A 6,107-nucleotide genomic window follows, 5' to 3' on the forward strand; every position below is an offset into this window, starting at 1 on the left:
TTTGGTATGTAAGTTGTCAATTCGTTGCCACTTACCATGAATAGAGTGTCGGTGTGACGCGTTTTTGGTCAACAATTGATTTGGCAATATCAATTTAGTTAATTACTCGATTTAACCCGTGAATTTTGGTCCAAGAAAGGAGGGGGGGGGGTCTTTGGTGTCGGTGATGTGAGAGGGAGAAGAGGAGGGAAAAAGGGTTGAATAATATTTGCTGTCAGGTCCTTAGTCTTTGAGGTTGGATGCAAAAATGGATCAATTGTTAGTTTGGGGTAGATATTGCACATGAATTATAGTTATAATAAAATAAAATAAATAAATAAGTAAGACAATGAACTTTATTGATAAAATACCCGAACCCGAACCCGGGTCGGGTAATGGTTACAAAACCGAAAGGAAACGGAAAACCCAAAATGTTACAGCATTCACTACTTTAGGAAATTTCGTCCGGAAATTAGAAATTAAGCCGTAACGAAGAGGTGGGGGTACTTGGACTCCATTTGGTCTTTACGTTCCCAAGTGAACTCGGGACCACGTTTAGATTCCCAACGAACTTTGACAAGCAAAATACGACTACGCTTGGTCTCTTTGTCCATATTATCCACAATTTCAACGGGTTTCTCGATAGCACGCATAGATTAATCAACTTGTACTTCATTGAGGGGTATGTGGAGATTCCCCTCGGCTAGGCACTTCTTGAGGTTGGAAACATGGAAAGTTGGATAAACATTGGAGAGCTCTTCGGGGAGATTGAGACGATAAGCAACTTTACCAACCCTTTCGACGATCTCAAACGGGCCAACAAAACGAGGAGATAGTTTATTTCTTTTGCCAAAGCGAACTACCCCTTTCCAAGGAGATACTTTGAGGAGCACTCGATCACCAACATTGAACTCGAGAGGTTTACGGCGCTTATCAGCGTAGCTCTTTTGACGGCTACGAGTTGCAAGAAGATTTTGACGAATAAGAGCGATTCGATCAGAGGTTTCTTGAACAAGCTCGGGACCGGTGATTTGTGATTCACCAACCTCGTTCCAACAAATCGGGGAACGACATTTTCGGCCATAGAGAGCTTCAAAAGGTGACATGCCAATAATAGTGTTAAAACTATTGTTGAAGGAAAACTCTACAAGTGGCAAGTGAGTATCCCAATTCCCACCAAAGTCTAGTATGCAAGAGCGGAGCATATCTTTGAGAGTTTAGATCATTCTCTCGGATTGACTATTGGTTTGCGGGTGATAAGCAGTGCTTAAATCAATACGGGTACCCAAGGCGGTTTGCAACGATCTCCAAAAATGAGAGGTAAACCGACCAACACGATCAGAAATAATGGTCAAAGGCGTTTCATGGTGGAAAATGATGTACTTGACATAGAGTCGGGCTAATTCGCTTACGGAGGATTTTTCTCGGAACGGTATGAAATGAGCTGACTTGGTCAAACGATCAACAATCACCCAAATACTATCATTGCGACTTTGGGTAGTGGGGAGTTTAGTAACGAAATCCATGGCTATGTCTTCCCATTTCCAAACGGGGATCGGAGGTTGCTCGAGAAAGCCAAACGGTTTTTGATGCTCGGCTTTAACCTTAGAGCAAGTGAGGCATTTAGATACATACACTGCAATATCTTTCTTCATTCCCGGCTACCAAAACATGGTACGAAGATCGGCATACATTTTATCCGCACCGGGATGAATAGAGTATCGTGACTTATGAGCTTCATCGAGGATGAACATGCGAATACCGTCATGATCGGGAACCCATAAACGGTCCAAATAATAGAGTAAGCTATTACGTTTGGTTTCAAGTTGGAGTTCGGCGCCACATGACATCTCGTCGTGTAAATTACCCTCGGTGACGGAGACGTGCTGTGCGTCGAAGATGCGGTATTGGAGGTCAGATTGGATGGTGACACAATGGATCAAGACGGATTTAACATGACTCTTACGACTAAGAGCATAGGCCACGACATTCGCTTTTCCGGGGTGGTCACGAATTTCGCAATCATAATCACTTAACAATTCGGGCCTTCGTCTTTGTCTCATATTGAGGTCCTTTTGGTCAAAAATGTGTTGTAAACTTTTATGGTCGGTGAAGACCAAACATTTCGTGCCGTAAAGGTAGTGTCTCCAAATTTTCAAGGCAAACACGACCGCACCAAGTTCGAGGTCGTGCGTCGTGTAATTTTTCTCGTGTACCTTGAGTTGACGCGAAGCGTAAGCAATGACCTTGTCTCGTTGCATAAGAACACAACCAAGACTTTGAATAGAAGCGTCACAAAAGACAACAAAATCGTCGTTGCCCTTGGGAAGAGCAAGTATTGGAGCATTGCAAAGCATGTCCTTAAGAGTTTGAAACGCTTCCTCTTGATCGGAACCCCATTCATAAACTTTCCCTTCGTGGGTTAGTGCGGTAAGGGGTGAAGCAATCTTCGAAAATTTGCGGATAAAACGACGGTAATACCCCGCTAAACCAAGAGATGAACGAACCTCCATTGGAGAGGACGGGGTCGCCCAATTTTTGATGGCCTCAATTTTAGCGGTATCAACGTGAATACCCTTATCGTTAACGATGTGGCCCAAGAATTGAACTTGATTCAGCCAAAATTCGCATTTAGAGAACTTAGCATAAAGTTGTTCTTTTCGTAACAAGTTGAGAATGGCGCGCAAATGGTCTTTGTGCTCGGTCTCAGATTTAGAGTATATCAAGATATCGTCGATGAAAACAATCACGAACTTGTCGAGGTAGGGTTTACAAACATGATTCATAAGATCCATGAAAACGGCGGGAGCATTAGTCAACCCAAAAGGCATAACTCGGAACTCAAAGTGGCCATAACGAGTACGGAAGGCGGTCTTGGGTATGTCATCTTCGTGGACACATAGTTGGTGATAACCCGAACGGAGATCAATCTTAGAGAAACATGCGGCTCCTTGGAGTTGATCGAAAAGATCATCGATACGCGGAAGGGGATAACGACTCTTGATAATAAGCTTGTTGAGCTCACGATAATCAATACACATACGAAGAGTACCGTTTTTCTTCTTAACAAACAAGACGGGTGCGCCCCATGGAGACGAACTCGGGCGAATAAAACCCTTTTCCGTGAGTTCTTGGATTTGGTTAGAGAGTTCTTGCATCTCGGAAGGTGCAAGACGGTACGGTGCTTTGGCTACAGGATTTTCTCCGGGTACAAGATCAATACGGAACTCCACTTGACGAATTGGAGGGAGTCCGGAAACGTCATCAGGGAAGACTTCGGGGAAGTCGCGGACAATCGGGATGTCGGAAGATTTCTTTTCTTCATCAGATTTTGTGGTGACGTGGGCTAAAAAGGAGACATACTTCTTGCGTAAGTAATGTTGGGCTTCGAGACACGACATGAGGTTTAGCTTTGAGAAGGGTCCTTCACCGCGAACGTTTAGAATCACGCCTCCATCGATAGGGATTCGAATGAGTTTCTCGAAACATAAAATTTCGGCACGGTGGAGAGAGAGCCAATCCATACCAATGATAACGTCGAAGCTACCCATTTGCATAGGGATAAGGTCTATAGAGAACTTTTGTCCATTGAGGGTAATCGTGCAATTTCGAATGACGGAGTCAATCGTGATCGAACTACCGTTTGCTATCTCTACCGTGAAGGGCTTAGATAATTTACTACGGGGCACATCAAGTATGTATTCGAAATCAAAGGAAATAAAGTTCCTATCAGCTCCCGAATCAAATAGTACCGAAGCATGGTGCTTATTAATTAGGAACGTACCATTCACCACATCATTCGAGTTTTGGGCTTGATGAGTGTTGATGGTGAAAGCTTGGCCTTGAGTTCTTTGAGGTGCTTGGATTTGAGAAGTTGAAGCTTGAGAGGTTGGAGCTTGATAGGCTTGCATGAACATGGGTTGAGCTTGAAGGGGTGGAGGAGCCATGAGTTGGGGTACTTGAGGTTGGTAAGCTTGCACTTGATAGGCTTGGGAGGTGTAGTAAGGTTGTGGTGCAACATAGGCTTGGTGAACTTGGGCGAGTAGAGGACACGCGTTGCGAAGGTGATTTGGGTCACCACAATTGTAGCAAGCCCTAGCGGTGTTAATGGTTGTTGCACGAGGGATGGCTCGGTTGGGTTGGTTTGATGGTGTGAACCGCGGTGGAGCGGCTTGCACACAAGGTGCTTCTCGATAATATTGGGTGAGGTGGCCGAATCGGTGGCAATTGGTGTACACCCGACAAGTGGCTTGGGTCGGGTGGTGGCGTTGGCAATTGTTGCAATACGGGTGTGGGCCGATGTAGGGCTTCTTGGTTGGAGGGGCTTGTGGTTGGGCTAAGACATAATTTTGGGAGTTGGGTTTTCTTTTGTTGTTGCGGTAGTGAGATGTGTTGTTGTGGTTGTTATTCTTGGAGGATTCGGGCTTATAGGATTCGGGCTTAGGCTCTTTAGTGGGCTCAGGTGTGGGCTTATCATTGGACTTCTTAGAATTCTTCCGCGTCAAGGTCCCGGCCTTAACGTGGTTCTCGGTGAGGGTACCGGCTAGGGTGATGGCATCATGGAGCGTTTGAGGGTCACGACTTAGAACGGAGTCTTGGATTTCTATAGGCAAACTCGAGATGTACTTGTCGATTGCACGCTCAAGTGGAGTGACCATGTGGGGAATGAAAAGGCTCAGTTCATGGAAACGATCGTTGTAGGCGATGTCATTACCACTTTCTTGTTTCAAATTCCAAAATTCCTCTTCCAACTTCCGAATCTCATGTTTCGGGCAGAACTTCTTGAGCATAAGTTTCTTGAGGTCATCCCATGGCAAGGCCATGGAAACCTTAGCGCCTAGCGTGCGCTTCTCACCATTCCACCAATTGAGGGCATTCTTCTTAAGCTTGCTCGAGGCGTAATTAGTTTTCTTGTCCTCGGGGCATTCACATTGGAGGAATATGCTCTCCATTTCTTCGAACCATTGGAGGAGAACGGTAGCACCGTCGATACCGTGGTATTCAGGCGGGTTGGCACTCCTGAATTGTTTGAGGGGGTAAGCAATTGGGTTCGGAGTTGTGGATGATGAAGAAGCATTCACTATTTGCAGTTGAGTGATGATCGTTGGGAGGGCTTCCACGATGCCCTTAGCGATGCGGGACGACATGTTACGGCCAGAGTTGTCGGTGCGACGGTTACGGTTTATGAGGCGAGAAGACATACTGTAAGGGTAAAAGGTGTAAAGTTCGTAAGACTCGGGTGAATGTTGCAAGTATAAATAATTGACGAAATATAGTAGTCGTGCATTGAGGTTGGGATTGTGTTTGAGGTTGAGAATTTCATTACTTACGAGACTTGATTATATAACATTATATCATCTTTAAAAAAATAAATATATATATATAAGAACATAACTTGAATTAAAATACATGGGTTCATTTGTGGGTTAGGGCTTCATGAGCCACCATGGGTCCTTCCAACAAATGAAAATATCGGAAACCAAATAAAAAAATCGATCGAAAATCGAATTTGAGGGGGGGGGGGGTGTTGAGGTAGATGGTTGAAGTAGTTCGGGAACCACCCCATTGAACATGCTTCATCCATCCAATCAACAAAACACAATACGGAAAAACCGAGTTTAGCCACGAAATCACCGTGAATTCAGTTATAAATTTAAGGATGTGATCGTCACATGACCACGTTGATACAATGAGGGTATTAGATTCGGGTACGTTTGGTGTGATATGCTTTGGCCTAATAAGTATCACACCCTTACCGAACACTCCAGGAAGGCAACCAGGTCTCGCGGTTGATTGAGATTTATGCGCATTGCACTTCCTTAGGCTCGCAAGCCTTGGTGTCAAGGGTTCGGTAAACAAGAGTGTGTCCCTCTTCCAGTTACTACATATCCGTCCCACGAATCGTCCTCAAGGAGAGGGGAGCAAAAAGGTGGGATTTTATAAGGAATTTCCCGATAAAAATCGTCCTAGAGTTTTTAAAAAAATAATTTTGGAGGGTGAGGCATAGCTTCGGATTAAGTGTGTGCTTTTTGTGTACAATTGTATATGATGAACAATATAAATATGCTAAGCTATGTACAAAAATTTAAACAAGTATGGTGCACGTATAGGAACACGTATAGGGACCC

Source organism: Bidens hawaiensis, unplaced genomic scaffold, assembly GCF_021521415.1.
Source record: "Bidens hawaiensis isolate Kalapana, Puna unplaced genomic scaffold, B.hawaiensis_p1.1 tig00037275_1, whole genome shotgun sequence".
In the NCBI taxonomy this organism is placed as follows: Eukaryota; Viridiplantae; Streptophyta; class Magnoliopsida; order Asterales; family Asteraceae; genus Bidens; species Bidens hawaiensis.